General features: G+C 39.1%; 1 protein-coding gene across 2 annotated transcripts in view; it reads right to left on the bottom strand.

Annotated features, from left to right (window-relative positions):
• MAP3K5 (mitogen-activated protein kinase kinase kinase 5) overlaps positions 1-13,829 on the bottom strand; it is a 1,016,304-nt gene that overhangs the window by 202,832 nt on the left and 799,643 nt on the right. The gene's annotated exons all lie outside the window — the stretch shown is intronic.

Below are 13,829 nucleotides of genomic sequence, written 5' to 3'. Positions count from 1 at the left end.
TGACATCACTGATGACATCTCAAATGACATCACTGATGCATAGGTTTGGAAAATTTGGAGTCAATATTACCTATCCTAGGATTCTTGACACACCCAATCTCCTACAACCCATTGGGAATTTTAGTGCCATGTTTCAAGGCATAGTATGATTTGTACTTAGCTTGGTGTGAACTGATCTTATCTCTGGTGGCCTGTGTATTGTGCATAACACTGGCACTGCCTCCCAAACAGTGGTGAAAGAATTTTATGCAGGGGTTTCTCCCTTCAAGGCAGTGAAGGGGGAAATGCTTGTAACTTGGTTCGGAGTGGTGTGATATACCCATAGTATTTCTTGTATTGGTCGTTTCACTGGAATCCTGTTAATTGTATGCATTCTTTGATCATGCGGTTCATCCTTTCTACTAGGCCGTTAGCTCTAGGACAATAAAGGGGTGTTTTGAAAAGGACAATATTTAAGTTTTTTAGAAACTCCGTCATGACAGACAAAGTAAATTGAACACCAATGTCCGTGACAATGGTGGAAGGAATGCCTTCTGTGACAAAGGTGTCTCTGAGGAACTGGATGAGGGAATCTGTGGTAATTTGATTGACCATTCTCATTACGGTCCAGTGGGATTGGTAGTCTATTTAAAGAAAGGCAAAACGTTTCAACACCCATTTTTAATTCATGGGATCAATTATGTCTAGGGCAATCTTCTCCCACGGTTTATGTGGGACTGATACAGGAGAGATGGGGGTTTTACGAGGTATTTTCGATTTATTGCTGTTGGCACAAATTTGGCAGTTTTTAACTTTGGCTTTTACAATGGAATCCATGTTGGGAAACCAATAACATTCTAGTGGTCTAGCTTTGGTTAAGCTTCTTCCAAGGTGTCCCCCTTGTACAAGGTCTACAATTATGCATCTTAATGCTTCAGGTGCTGTTATTTTGTCATTTCTAAGAAGAACATTACAATTAATGTTGAGTTCCGGACGGACTTCCCAGAATTTTCTGGCATTATCACTGATAGACCCAATGGAAGTAGGCCAACCTTCTAAAGTGTACTTTAAGAGTTGATTTGTAGTTGTGTCATTGTTCATACACTCTGACCATTCTTGAGATGTGATGGTAGAGGAATTAAGTTGCAGGATGGGATATTCATTGGTCTCAAAGTGCTCTACTTTGTCCAGAGGTGCTCTGGAAAGAAAATCTGCTGCAGAATTATGATTGCCAGGAATGTATTCTACCTTGAAGCAGAAACTCTCTAAACCCAAGACCCATCTGGATAAGTGGGGAGTGCTGCAAGAGGTGCCCTTGGGATTGAACATGAAAATTAGGGGGTTTGTGTTCTGTGAGTATGCAGAATTGTATTCCTCATAAAAAAATCTTGAAATGCTCGACAGGCCAAAAACAGGCTAGGGCTTCCCTTTCTACTACAGAATAGTTCATTTCAGATTTAATGAGGGTGCGTGAGGCAAAAGTAACTAGTAAATGTAAATGTTTTCCTTGCCGTAAATTATTTGGGAAAGGGTGGCTCCTAAACCCTTGTTGCTTGCGTCTGTAGTAAGTATGGTTTTACGATAATGTTCAAAGTTGCACAAGTATGAGTCTGAGAGAATGGCATCCTTGACTTTCAAGAATGAAACTTGATGTTTATCCAACCTTTGGTAGTTTGGGTGGTTCTTTATGAGTTCTCTAAGGCTAGAGGTTAAATCCGCAAAATGAGTTACATATTTAGTCATATATTCAGCTAATCCTAAGAACGATTTGAGTTCTTCCTTGTTTACTGGTGCAGGGGCATCTTTCATATCTTCTAGTAAGCAGTACTTTGGTTTAAACCCCTCCTTAGAAATGTAGTTTCCCAAACATTCTACTGCTTCTACACCTAGTTGGCACTTTGCTTTTTTTAAAGTAAGCCCAGCATTCTTGAATTTGGAAATAACTTCTCTCAATATCTTGTTGTGTTCCTCGATGGTAGCCACGTAAATTAATACATCACCTTGGAAGCATAAGGTCTTTAGTACACCATCTAAAACATGTTGCATAATCTTTTGGATAAATGCTGCCGCAGGGGCCAGCCCAAGAGGCCTGCGGCGGAACATAAATGTGCCCATGGGTGTGGTAAATGCTGTTAGACATCTGGAATCTGGGGTGTAACTTGACCTGGTGATAAGCCATGGAGAGATCCAGAACACTGAAGCATGTGGCTTCACCCATCATGCTTAACATCTCATGGATGCGAAGTAGAGGATGTCTTTCTACCCAGATATTACTGTTCAGGTCACGCAGATCAATGCATAGCCTAATGTCTTCACTGTGGGTTTTTTGCTATAACAATGGGAGCTACCCAGTCGGAGCAATCAACAGGTTGTATAATACCTAACTTTTCGAATCTTGAAAAATCTTTTCTTAAAGGTTCCTACATAAGGTGAGGCATAGGTCTTGTTTTGGGTGCCACTGGTTTGGCATCAGATTGCAATTGAATTTAGTGCTGGAAATCTTCAAGGATGCCTAATTTTCCAGAAAAAACTTCTGGAAATTCATTAATAATGTGCTCAATATTGCCCAATTGTTTTATGGCAAAAACTTGTTCTGGATTGTTGGGATCCAGTTTGATGCCCAATTGTCTTTGATGTTGCCAGCCCAGTAAATTTGATCCTTCTTCTCCAATATAAACTTTGTCCACCGTTGACTGATCTTCAAAGGATATGAGAGTTTTAATCATGCCTTTCATAGGTATTGGTCTTCACTGTATCCACTGGGTGAAATATCATCTGTACATAAATTAATTTTATTTTCACCCAAATAGATTTGAAGTCCGAGTAATTAACTAGGGTGAACGGTGAGAATGAGTTGGCAAACATTTTAACCAATTTACCATCTATGAACACCTTACATTCAGGATACCTTTGTTGATTGTCAATAGAATTATCATTTATCTGTAAAATTATTTTCTTAACTTGAGATTTCTCATCAGGAACAACATTCCCCCAGTTTTTCTTAGAGAAACGTTTGCAAACTCTTCCTAAATGACCCCTTTTGTTGCATTTTCTGCAAATGACGGATTTTGCTTGGCAATTGGGACGAAGCTAAATGATTATTGCTTCCACATTGAAAGCATCTACATTTAAAATGTTCTGAATCTTCTTGTTGGAATGCCATTTGTCATTCTTTATTTTACAAACTGCAATTTCTGACTCTAAATTTGTAATTTCTGACACTTGCTCGTTGGGATCAGGAGATTTAATTTCTTTTAAACAGATGGCTGTGTACTCAATGGATTTGACTATTTCTATGGCCTCTTGAAGATTGGGTTGTTTTTGCAACAACTTCTCTTGAATCTTATTATTATTTGTACAACGCACAAGTTGATCTCTAATGAGAGAATCATTTAAATCATGAAACTCACAGAATTTACTTAGTCCTTTGAGTACCTACTACATAGGTGGTAACACTTTCTTGTTTACCTTGGGATCTGCTAAAGAATGTATGCCTTTCCAGTACTATATTAATTTTATCACCACAATGAATTTGTAAATTTAACAAGGTAGTCTTGTAAGCATCCTCTTCTTCCTCCTCATTGGTATCACTGTCATCAGGTTCAGGTAAGGACTCATATTTTTCTTCTATGAGGACCTAAACTGTGTAACAGAATGTGTTGTTTCCTTAAAGAACTAATTTTTTTTCCGCTAATCTCTAATAAGTACGATTCCAAAATATTTTCCCATTCCTTCCATGGAATAATGGGTTTGCCGAATTCAATCAAGAAAGGGGCAGGTTGAGATATGCAAGCAGCTGCCATCATAATAACAAGAATTAATATACTTTAATTATATACAAAGTGAGAGAAATAAGAAATGTAAGGTATACTCTGAGATAGGCAGCTGAATAGAAGAAAATGAAGGTGTGTGTGTCATTGTGGAAAGACACACACTAGATAATGGCAGTAAGGAACCAAGGATGTGGAAAATACAGGAGACGATGAGGTGTGCATGTCACCATGATCAGGCACACAATGCAGGGTAACTGACAGTACATAAAAGCTGAAAATTGTGCATGTCACCGTTGTCTGACACAATGAAAAGCAGGATGTGAATAATGATTCAAGGTGTGCGTGACACTGTGACATGAAACACTGTGGTACAGAAAAGGAATATTGGCATGCTCCAGGGTGTGCGTGTCACCGAGGCAAGGAAAGCAATGCAGGAGAAATGAGAAAATAGAAGCCCAAAGGTGTGCGTGTCGCCGTAGTCTGACAAGCTGAAAGACTGGAACAGAATAATGCTCAAAGTGTGCCACGTGATGGAGCGAGGGTAAAAAACAAAAATGTTTTTATATCCCTCTCGAAGTCTCTTTCCCATAACAGTAATATGTATTAATTGTGTGGTTTTGAAATTAACCAACATAAAATAGAATGCGTACACACACAAATACACGTGGGATACTAATTTGCTTGTGTTGTGAATCTTAATCTACTAATTAAGCGAAAATGTTATACTAATCTGGTACGCAAATGTCATAATCTAACGAAAATCTATGTGTATATTCTTTTTGTATGTCTTATTGTGGCAGAAATGATGGAGAATGGTAAGAAAACCACGCCTAATTGTCGCAAAAACGCTAGGTAATAACTAACAGGGTTACCTTAGAATGGGGGAGGTAAACAGAAGAGCTATACTTCAAAATCTAACATTTAATTGTGTTTGTTTCTATAATGGTTCACATTATGGCCCATGAGGCCCGTATTAAAATGGAAGTTTGCGAGACTCCGAAACTGTGGTGATCTACGCATGCACGACTGTGTTCGAGAGAAGTGCAAGCAGCCTGTGCCTGTACAGCGTGGGTCAAGGTCAGCGTGGCCTGGAGAGTAGACAAGTGGCAAAAATGTGTATGTCCGCATCGTGAGCAGGGAAACAAGCTTGAAGTGACAATTTAACTGTTAAAGAACAATCAAGATCGTATTTTTTTATTATAACGATGACTTGGCGGAAATATGGACAATGAGGAGATGAGGTTATGCTCATCCACCCATTACGAGGACTCATGAGAAAGTACGAGGACCCTAAAAGTTTCAAATCTTAGATAGATAAGTTAGGGAAGAAGGGTATAAAAGAGGACATTTGGAAATAAGAAAAAAGTTTGCTTTTGATTTTATTTTCGCACCACGACATGCTGTCGGACTGACAAATTTTTCTATGGTGCAAAGACTTTGACATTTTTCTTGACTTTAAATTTTGATGGGTGCGGAGTCCGGATGGGAGGTGAACATCAAGAAACAATATAGAGGTGGTTTTTGGGAACAATGCTGTCCTAACTCTGATGTCCTACCGAAGTCTTGGTAATATTGTCTCAACTTATTTTTTCTGAACTATTATGCTAATAAATATAACTGTTTGAATTTAACTTCTCTTTCTCTCCAGGTTATTAAATGTCTTAATGATTATTAAAATAAGGCTAAATAAAGTAAGGTCATGCTAGGAGAACTAATCTCTAAATAAAAATTAAATAAATGGAGAATTAAGCTGGTCTTGTTGTCCATTAGTTAACTTTTACTAGCTGATTCATTGACCAAAATGGGCGGGTGTTTTAATGTTTATTAAGAATGAAACCATGGTAATATTGATAAACTGCCGAGGAATATAGTGTATAAAATTCTAGAATCACAAAAAAGAATGACAGAGCACACACCAATTGTTTCTTTGCTTACTCAATTTTGAAATTTTACATGTCATAGGCGTACAGGCCCAGTTCCGTGGACTGCCAACCCACGTGTCTGAATATTCTCCAAATGGTATGGGGCAACATTGTACCCCATTCCGGACGCACAGCCATGAATTTATGCATATCAAAGATGCACACATTATTCCAATTTCGCCAAAAATACTTTTTATTTTCATTTAATCCATTTCTTGTTAAGCTTTAAACTTTTTTCGTCCAGTCACACAGCGGACACATATGTTTGCACAATCCTTAATGCTGTAGACATGGTTAGGCCGTACTCCAAAGCATGGCTTGTAACATAAGTCCTCATTAATTAAATGTTCTCATACCCAATGCATTTCGGGTCCTTCAATTTGGCCCTTTGTCAGGAGTTTATCTACAAAATTCAAAACACAGTGGTTAGGCTGTGTTCTTTCAATCAATCCTGTTTGTTACATTATGCACGTAATACACACTAAAACCAAACATTTTCATGCACTGGGAAAAGCCCATAATCAAACGTTTTGCCCACTGAATTCCTAACTACAAGCTTGGTCTTTCCCATAACAGCGCTAAAATCCATTGAGCTCTTCCAATACATATGCTACACCACGTATTCCAACCATCCCCCCTCTCATGAAAATAAAGCAAGCTGGTTTACAAAACCAGCCCGTACCTTGATCGTTCAACTGACGTGTTTTCCCTCCAGTTCAAAATCTTTCTGACGACTTCACTCCTTCGCTTTATTTCATTCACCTGTGACATTGACCCGCCCATTCTGAACTACTCCAATCCATCAAACTACAAGACCCATAGTGCACTGTGTTTATCCTAAGAATAATCTGTTTCTACTTACTTACTGATCCTAAGTTTCTATGTTACCCATGTTCCCTTGTGTTAGGATCACATATATTGCAGAGGTTTTACATAAACAGTTTGAGTCTCTTAGATAATTCCCTTCTCCGTTTAGAATGGAGATTCTCCATTCCATTATTTATCCTTGATGTTAAAGTGGCTGCATATCAAATGAGTTCTCTCTCCTTGGTCTCTCTAGCTAACGCAGTAATGATACAACCGTTAATGTTCTGACACTCATTCACCTGGTTGTTGAACACGTAAATAGTGCAAACGTTATTCAGAATTATTTTTAGCGTCATAGAATTCCCCGCCCACCCACTGCTGTCATTTAATACGTTGATTTAAAAAAAAAATTGATTGTATGCGTAGTACATGATAAAACCGTGATTCAAAGTAAACCATAAATCCCAAAATTGTTTCTCCATTGTATTAAAGAGACTGTTTCGCACGTTTCATTATCAGAGAGAAGTTGTAACGATAGTCCAAAGTGTGACGATATGCTTTTCATCTGTTGCTCTTTTTTTGTATTCTGCGGGTGCAACTCGTCGAGTAGGCAGAAAATAGTTAATCACAAAAAAGAATGACAGAGCGCACACCAATTGTTTCTTTGCTTCCTCAATTTTGAAATTTTACATGCACGCCTATAACATGTAAAATTTCAAACTTAAGGGATTGGAGTTGAAATAAATTAAAAAGAAAGATGAAATCATCACGAGCCCAATGGATTGACTTATGTTTTTCTAAAGATCATTGTTTGATATGGAATGTGATAAGTGATGTGCTGCGAACATTATTGGAAATACTGCTCAATCCTAGGGTTGTTTAGAGAGAAGTAGGGTGTTCTCTTCTCCCATCTGGTTTGCAAGCACCCAAGGGAACTACGTTTAAATTTACAAACGAGTGTATTCCTATATGAGAGCTATAAATCTTCCAAACACCCAACGTTAGAGTACATTTAACTTAAGACTTGAGAGTGACAGAGAAGGGGAACTTAGCCCACAATAGGCATAGAAACAAATGCAGCATTAAAACAGCTAGTGACGAGAAGTGTAATTGTAAAAATTGTGCATGATAATCCTTTGTCGCTCTGCAACAATATTCACAACAAGTTGATGCAAGTATTTCTTTAACCCAGTACTTTTCAAGAGATTGTCTCTGGCTCCACTCAGCAATGGGTTCTCTGAGCCTACAGGTCTATCATCCTGTCCACTACCAATAACCAGGGGCAGTAAATATCATGAAAGCCAGGGTTATAATCCGCTGCAACATTAACGTTGGAAGGGAATCTGATAGAGAAACTCTTTCTGAATACAAAAAGTGCAGCCAGAAGTTTAATTTGCAATTCTGTAACAATCTTTCTGTGATTAAATACATATATGAATATTTCTGAAACTATACATTACAATTGGAAACACATATTGGTCATTACGAAATGAGCATAACGCCACTGCAGATAACTTATTCTGATGACAGTGCAAGACCAAGGTTGACTTTGGATTCAAGCTGACATCTGTAAAGGTGTTTTTAATACATTCCTCCGTATGAATTGGTCTGGTTAAAAAAAGTATATTTGCTATAGAGAGTTATTATAAGCCAGGACTGCGTATCAGGTAATTTAAGCATATAGATCCTTTGATGTGCATTTTTATAAGGGAACACACTACCTACACTAGCCAGAGAGAGGAACTTCATCACCGCAGATGTAATTTAATTGATCATGAGTCTCATTCCAAGGATCGCATAGATGCTAGTCCTCCAAAATGCTCAAAAGAGTTTTCTGAAGCTTTCCTTGGACCTAATGTCTGCTTGTCAAATTGTGTAACTCAGGCCCATGGACGCCATATTTAAATAAAGGCTTCTTCTGTACATTTGGCAAACCTTGTCAGTTCGAGAAGGTGTGATTTAAAGCCCATAGGTGTGCACTGGAGAACTACTGAGTAGTATGTGGAATAGCTTTCTACGGAATACTGTTCATTTAATGCTTTGGAGGAGTTCCGATCAGCCAGCTGTGGTGAAATATAAGTTATTTCTGGCTACATTGGCCGTTTCACAATGGGAGAAAATAGAGGAGACGGAGAGAAATGTCCTCGCTGGAGTTCCAGTTTATTAACTATCTGTAGATACAAGGTTTTGCCAAAAGGAACTCCATTTGTTAAAGGAAATGAGACAAATATTCTACCCCTTGCTCTAGGAGATCATGATAGTGTAGTAACAGACTAGAAAAAAAAACATCAGCTTAGTAAATATTTATATTTACTAAGCAATTGCTGTGCAATTTGAGCAGAAATGTTCCACAGAGGCCGAGTAAAGTTGTGATTTATGGTAACAAAAAGTTGGTGTTTGGCAGAGAAGGTGGAGTTTATTACACATTATAAGACACATGCTTCTGTTACCATAACACATTAGAGCCCAGGTAGTGTTGATAATGTATGCTCTGCAAGAGGCATGAATCCCGGGGTAGCGGAGAAGGGGACACGTCACACTGGATAAAGGTTTGCTTAAGGTCTGTACTGAAGGTCCATAAAATGGTCTCAACCCTTACATCTAGCATCAGGGGTCCAAGAAGGGATGAAGAAGTAACTATTGAAGGGCCAGCCTGATACTTGGTGGTATTGAGCTGATCTTGGGTTCATACCCAAAGATGGCCTTACAAGGGTCTAAGGGGTGTTTGCTCATGCACGGTACATTGACCTGGGGCTATGGAGAGACTTCAATACTAGAATAAGGTCCTTCTAATATGGCGCTTTGGAACACGTTAATCTAGTCTGCTCAATGTTACTAGTGAGCGAGGCATGTGGGAAGGTCAACATGGCAGGGGTTAATGGTTCTTCTTAATCCATAGAACTACTAGTCGTGAAGGCCCTCGTATCACGCAACACTGAGTTTAGCCTACAGATGCTCGTTTCCCCACTGGTTTTATGATGCGTTGATGGTTTAGAGATTCTCATTGTTCATTACCTACTCAGGGATAGGTTCAATGGCTGCCCATCAGTTCGGAACTCATAGGCAATCAGACACAGCAGTTCAACACAGGTGTCCATTTTCAGTGAGTCCTCCTCCTTTTAAATTGAGGCCCTGATACTTGTCCACCAGTATCCGCTCAGCTGAAGCTCTACTTTCAGAGCCAAATCTGAGTAAGAGTTGGCGTCCCAGCTATACACGTGTAGACCATTAATACGAGTCGGTTCTATTTTTTATCGGTTACTTTAAACAATTGCTCTAGAATACCTTCCAAAAACCACTTGAGCAAGAGCACCTGCTCTCCCGCATTGTCAGAAGTAAATATGTTGAACAAGTAATTAAAGTTTTACAGTTGCCGTTGAATATGGAATAAAAAGCATGTTTTTCATGGTGTATGCAGCATCTGCTCACACTGTACTCGACTAATGACTGCTTTTAGTACACTTTTCACTTCTGTAGCAGCACCTTGCTGCAATAATCTGTAGAACAGAGCCCTTAATCACATCCAATAAAGCTAAAATGTGTACGAACCAGAGCTAAGAGTTTAAAATTACATACAAACAAATACTTTTGAAATGTGTTTTAATGGATTTCTAGCCACCACAGGAATTGAAAAGCAATTGCCTAGTGCTTTCTTACAGCTATTTTGAGAACACGTCCTCAAAAAGAACAGCGAGGCTTCATTAAGTGGTATGCACCAAGTGCAATTATAAATTTACGTTTTGAGTCCATGATCAAGTGAGTGCACTTGTTGCACTGCTATTATCTAAATGAATCCACTGGAAGACCTACAGTGACTTGTTAGCGGAAGCACACCAAACCTTGTAAAAAGCTCTGCTGGTAGTGACGACCTTTTAGGTCTGGCTGGAGGCAGCTTTAGCTCAATGACCTAAAAAAGCAAAAAGAAAGAATATAGAGAGGGGACTTCAGGGTTAAGCAGCTTCTTTTCAAAATCTCATGACCCCAATGCTGTTATTCCGTGTATGGAGCATATCTATGCCAGAATACTGTTTTAGCTTGCTTACGTTACGTTGTGGAGGTAAAATGGTGGGGCAGAGCTGCACTGTACACGAAACAACCTCTACAGTGGAAGGCAATCGGTGAAACAAAGTACTGATGTGGAGGTAGATGAACATGGAGACACTGTGAGCAATTGTTCTAACAGGCCAGCCAAAAAATCCCACCGATTTATGAGACTCATCTCCTCATTTCAGATGGGAACCGCATCGATGTGTTGAATAAGTAAATCTCCAGTGAAATAGGATTCACTAGCCAGACAGTTTCTTTTTATTGGGTCCTAGCATATAGTGAGGTCTGAACATGGTGACTTCAGCGTTGATGGAGCAGAGATTCACCAAGGAGTGGCATCAGAAGAAATGCAGCACTGGGCAGCCTTCTGCACACATGCCCCACTCATCTGATGCTATTAAATATATGTTCCTTTCCCGCATTCTCTACCGATGCTATAGAGGCAGCAGCCGATGAAAGGCTCAGCACAGTCTACATTCCCGGGAGCACAAGAAACGTGCTCATCTTGGATGCTGTTGCCTCCTGGCTCTGACGGGATGTCACTGCTCTAAGTTCTCAACAATTCTGGCTGCTTTGTTAAATGACTTACTTTTGCCTATTTGTAGGAGGTAAGAGTCCATTGAAAATGACGTGATTTTTAGTTTTTCATCCAGTGACTGAATGGAAATACACTATAGGCAGGGGTGAGTGGGGGGTTCCTATAGCAGTTACACGAGAGACTCGATGACGCCAGAGGACCAACTTACAAGGGTCATTAAGCCCAAAGGTATGTGTTGGTGAGGCCTTGCCATCCATGGTCGAGAGAGAAGGCTCTGCTGGCTGAGTTGCCATCGATAGAAGAAATGCCAGCTGCTGGTGACTGATGAGGAAAAAAGAAAAAAAAAATACCTTTCAAGGTGGAAGATGGTAAAGTATGGAATAAACCCAAAGCGGGGCCTGGTCCAAAGTAAGTGTAGGAGGGTGATACGGAAAGACTGGTTGGTGAAAGATTGGTGTGAAAATATAGAAATGAAGGAGGGCTAGAATCAAGACTTCGAGGACGGAAGGCTATGCCACAGAGGATTACACAATGGAAGGAAATTAGTCATTGCTTCATTAAAGAGGTTCCTTCTGTGATTTCCAGTTATTGTAGAAGAGTAGAGCATTATTGTATCAATATCGGTAATTTTTGGTTAGCTCCTGTTTGTAGTAATAAAGTGTGATTTCCTGTTAATTTATTTTCTTACTGATACTCATTAAAAAGGAAATATGGTATCTTGCCAGCAAACTGTCTCATCTTTCATTACTAGAATCCTCATTCAATGTTCTTGCTAGAAAAGGGTGGCTAAGGACAGTTACATGCATATACGTACATTTTACTTCATTTTTCAGACCATTTCAAAAAATTTCGAAGGCAGATTATTACCGGTCTGGTCACACTCCCAAGGGAGAGAGGGACACACTGTATCTCCAGAACCACACCTTTTACTGTCTGAAAATAGTCTTAAACCTTAATCTTGAGATCTTAACAGAGCACGGTTTTCTCTCTTTACAAGAGAAAAGAAAAATCCCATCCTGGGACTCTTGTCTATGTCATATTTTTAATCATTGGACCCAGAAATGATAAAAAAAACACGCAAAAAACAAAAAAAGCAAATAGATTATGGATAATAACACCCTAACCTCCTACCATTTTTACCAACCCCTCATAGTGAAAAAGTGAAGTTTCGTATATATAATTCGCACCTACCTCCACCCAATTATCCCAAAATTTAGATTTTCTAGTGGATTTACCCAGTTGATCTAAAGAGGATATCCTCTGAATAGAGTGAATCCATTTGTCTTCTGTGGGTGAACATGGCATAATCCATTTAATACAAAGTTCCCTTCGGGCTAATAGTATCAGGGTAAAAAAAACAAAGCTTTATAGTTTTTATTTAATGCCCCACCATCAGTTTCCCCCGGCAGTAGCCCACAAATAACTGATGAAGTTATTCAATTTATATCCACCCACATAATATTAGAAATGGTCTTACCCACATTTTTCCAATAAGCATATATTACTGGGCAACTCCAAAACATGTGGACCTCGTTTGCTCTATCTTCTCCACATTTAGGGCATTTCTTGATTTCTCGATTTCCCATTTTCAATAGCCTTTGGGGGGGGGGTCCAGTAAGCCTTATGAACTGTAAAAAGGTGATTCTTTTTTAAAGGGGCAGCATTTACACAAGACCATAGTGAAGACCAAGATACTTGCCCAATATTTTCCAGATCTTCATCCGGCAGATCCTTCTTCCATGTCTCCATGAATGAGGCCTGCTCCTCTTCCCCATTTTGGACAAGTAGCCAGTACCATTCTGCCACTTCTTTGTTTTTATTTCCAGAGAGACTATCTTGAATGCAAAATTAGAGTTACCCTTCAACTCGTTTCTTGATGATTTTATCCAGCTTGAGAGTTGGTAGTATTTAAATTTCAATACTTGATTCCCGCAGATCGCCGAAAGGTGAGGCAGGTAATCAATTCTGCCTCTATTACAAGTTGCCACGACGTGGTGATACCGCAACTCCTCAAAGGAACTGCAAGGGCGTCTTGTAAGCATATCGGCGTCCCAGGAGAATCCCATATTGGAGTAATATCATTGTAATATGGAATTTTTAAGACTCGTCTCACCTGGGACCAGAGTTTTATTGCAGATAACCAAATCTTCAATTTGACCTTTTTAAAGAATTTTGGATGGCCAAAGTTTAAAAGAAAATGCCCAGCTTGATTGGTGAATTCAAACGTTAGAGCTTTATAGAGGGGGGAAAACATAGAGCTTTCCATCATTAGTTGTCGGAAATGTTTTAGTTGGAATGCACATAAATATAGATACAGGTCAGGGGTTGCGATTCCTCCATATTCTTTTCTTTTTCTGAGTTTTTTTAAGGCTATTCTCGGGTTCTTATTTCCCCAAATAAAACTCAAAAAGAGACCCTGCACTTTCTTAAACAAAGCTTTTGGGAATTCTAAGGGGATGGTATTAAATAAGAATGGTGTATTTAGGAAGAATTGACATCTTTATTCAGTTTGATTTGCCTAAAAATTAAAGCGGTAATGTTCCCCCCATTTGTAATTGGGATCTCACTTCCTTTGTTATTTTCACAAAGTTAACCTGCGCTATTTTATCAATATTTTGGACTATCTGTTTCCCCAGATATCTAATTTCTTTTTTCGTATAGCTACTTTCAAAATCCATATTCCATTTCATTAATTCTGTCTTTTGTTGATTAAGAAGGTACCCTGAGACCTTTCCAAAATGTTCTATCTCTGCCCAGATACCT

Source organism: Lissotriton vulgaris, chromosome 6 (genome assembly GCF_964263255.1).
Source record: "Lissotriton vulgaris chromosome 6, aLisVul1.2, whole genome shotgun sequence".
NCBI lineage: Eukaryota > Metazoa > Chordata > Amphibia > Caudata > Salamandridae > Lissotriton > Lissotriton vulgaris.
Note: the sequence above shows the minus strand (reverse complement) of the source record. Positions and strands in the feature narration are given on the sequence as shown.